This window comes from Cryptomeria japonica, chromosome 2 (assembly GCF_030272615.1).
Source record: "Cryptomeria japonica chromosome 2, Sugi_1.0, whole genome shotgun sequence".
Classification (NCBI taxonomy): domain Eukaryota; kingdom Viridiplantae; phylum Streptophyta; class Pinopsida; order Cupressales; family Cupressaceae; genus Cryptomeria; species Cryptomeria japonica.
In genome coordinates, this window is record NC_081406.1 from 145,924,131 (window position 1) to 145,927,683 (window position 3,553).

A 3,553-nucleotide genomic window follows, 5' to 3' on the forward strand; every position below is an offset into this window, starting at 1 on the left:
AAGTGGAGGGGGTTGGTGGTTCGATCTCCACGATCCCCATTATGTGGATCATTTTCACATCAAATAATAGTCATGACCTATATATAGCAGCAAGGATCTCGAGAGGCAACGATGAAGAGAAACAAATAAGAGTTGTGAGGTTGGGGGTTCAATTCCCCCAACCAACTTTTGACCAAATAGACCAAACCGTCTGCTACAAGAGAAGTCTACAAAGGTGCCACATGGAGCATCTAGAACAATCTATTTTGGTGAAACGTTTATCCACCCAAATCAGTTGGTAAATGATGAAAATTTGTTGTAGCAATCAAATATCTAATTTTTTCAAATATTGGATTGTTAGGAAACTCTAAACCTGTGCTCGTCGTAGGTGAAAATGACCCACGACGGACATAGTTCGGGTTTAAAATACCCATAGGTATCGGATATCTGATACGTTTTACATTTTTGTCTTATTATATAATGATATATATTATTAATATATAATACTATATATTAATATTATAATATATTATATATTATATAATATAATATTAATATTTTATATTATATATTATATATTGTATATGATATAATATATGATGAAAAATATCCGATTGACTTCAACCTACATCAAGCTACATCATCACAACAACATTGATTCACCATTAAACTCTTGTGCAAGCATAAAATACGAGAGAAAGCATATCAAAGCAAGATCAATGGAGATGGGAAAATAATTAAGATCAAACCCATGTGAATATGTGAAGGTATTATTTGATTTATTTTAGGATTTTGCATATTTGATGGTTCTTAATTAATGTGTTGTTGAATTTCATTGTAGATCTAGGGTTTAGTGGTTGCAAATAGGATTTGAAATATGTTAAGGAGTTCAAATTCAACATATACATTTTGGAACGTCTAGTGGGACTTGGATCTCTATTGGATCTATATTTTGTAGGTTTTCCTATTCTTATATTGCTATTTTGTGCAATTTTTTTGGAAAATAACCTTTTGCAGCTAGGGTTGGAGACACAAGCTTAGGGTTTGGAAAGATTTGATCATCTCTCAAATGGTTGAACATTTTTACATGGAAAAAGATTAGTTGAGGATAGCATAAAGAGATCTAAGTTTAAAAAATTAGATTTTACTCATCACTTGTGAGTAATTTATAATTTTTTAATTATTTTTTCATGAAAAATCAATTTTGGGAGCAAATCAGTGAATTTTTTGAATTTATGTTTTTGCACTTTTAATTTTGATGAAACATAATTAGCAAAAAATCGTATCTTTAAAAATTAGGGTTTCGGAAATATTTGATCATGTCTCTTGAATGGCTATGGTTTTTTGCACAAATTTTTTATTGCAAGTTAGAGATGGCATCAAAAGATTTCAGTAAAAAAAATTGAAAATTTTTGGAACAATTTTGAGAGAAAATCAGTGAATTTTTAAGATTTTCTTATGTTTCTAGAAATCTCTCACAATTTTAAGGGGGTCAATTCTTTAAGTTTTTAATTTTGACAAAATAGCAATAGAAAAATATTAGATCTTTGAGAATTAGGGGATTTTAATAAATTTGCTCTCCTAAAGCTCAAATCAAGGAATGTTTTTAATTTTTTTAAATTTTTAGAAAACTCTTAGGAATTTTAGCAAGGGTATCTTGTTTTTCATTTTAATTTTTGGAGTCAAAATCATTGTAAACATAACATAAAAATTGTAATTTTTTTTATTTTATTTTTTTGCATTTCTAGATTTTTGGCTAACCCTTGGTACTAACAAAAGTGGTGTATCTTACTTTTGCTTGTAGAAGGACCCTTAAATCATTAACATTTGTCTTGAAGGAAAGGTGTTATCTTTACAACTACTAACTTATGATTTTGTAGGGGTATCTAGTTGAGTGTTTGTGTTTGTTTTTTTTCATAGAATAGCTCACATTTTATTTTGGTGCATTAAAAAGAATCCTTGTTTGAAATATCTTGTGCGCTTGCACACTTTATATTGTAGAACCCTAAGGTGTTTATGAAATTATCTTCTCCCCTCGCCTTCATAGATCTTGGGTGCAAGAGAAATCACTAAGAACCTTCTTTTTCTTTTTTTAGAAGGCCTACCTCTTTAGAGAAGTGATTGCTCCAAGGGGGAATGACCAAAGTGGTTTTTTTGTTTGAGTCAGTGTATAAATGAGTAGCAAGAGAAAGTTTGTCCAATTTGGTGCATACAAAATGGGTGTAATATGAATTTGGTAGCCTTCAAAATCAAGGCCCGATAAGGGTTGTAAGAGCTTTAAGTCACTTGCGTAGTGAATTTGTATGTGGCTTTGTCTCTCAAACAACTACTAGAAACCTTTATTTTAGAGGCTGACCCTATTGATTGAGTTGTTAGTGTGTTTCTCAATGCAAGGGTGTAGCATCACACCCTTAAGTTACTCACCATTAGGCTCCCATGATTTGAGGCAAAATTCCTCAGCTTTGTATAAGCTATATGTAGCTTTTCAAGGAGAGGGTGATTAGATCATCCGTCTAGTCTTGGAGGCCCCTACCCACCCTTTTCATGCAAAGACAAGAGTGACCAACCCTCCTTGAGTGAATTTATTACTTGATTCGATGAAGATTCCAAGTTGTGGACCTAAGTATAGCTACCATTGGACATTAACGTTAGGCATAGGAAGTGTTTGGTGTATTTTCGATTTTGATAAGACCTGACACATTCACATAAAATTTGGACAATCACACAAATAAGTATTATGTCTTCTTGTTTGAAGTGTTTTCTTGCCGCATTAATCATCAAACAATCAGATTTGGTCACATTGATACCCAAAAACAACATTCAGATTTGGACATACATTAGGCAAAACACATTTTTCACCGAAAACACATATTTGGACATTCTTTCCATGTAAGATCTAGATTTTTATAACTTACCTACAACATATCTTATTGCATATCTGGTATCTTTCTATGTATTTGATCACAAAGATTGAAAGAGCTTCCTAGTTGATTCCTTAGGATTCCCAATCAATCAACCATTAGATCATCATTGTCATATTTTCATTTTTAGTTCATATAGACCTCCATTCATCCAAAATATTACACATTACCAAAGTAAAAAACATTGTCTTGTTGTCCTTATTATCTTGTGATCAAACTTTGTTATCACTTGGTGGTCTCCCTCTTAGATCTATCATCTATAGTGCCATTATAGTTTCTTGAGTTAGGATACCTTACCTTGAAATTTATCGTCTCCTAGGAAATCATATCTTGCTTGAGCTATTGATTTGTGACTATCTATCATAGTCCTAATCCTATCATCGTTTGGAACCTCACTTTAGGAACTTTGTAATAGAAACTCCCAACCTTTGGTCATTGTTGCATCTTCCTTCCATCATCCTTGCTCATTCACTCATCCACCCAAGCAAAACCTTTGTCCTTATATGACTGAAAATAGAGCCAAAGGACTTAGAAGAGAAGCCAAGGAAGCCCCAAGATCTCAAGACATGGATACTTACACATATGATGGAGAATTTTACAATACCATGACTTTTGAAAATCACTATAGTGTGTGTGATTCAGATAATGATTCT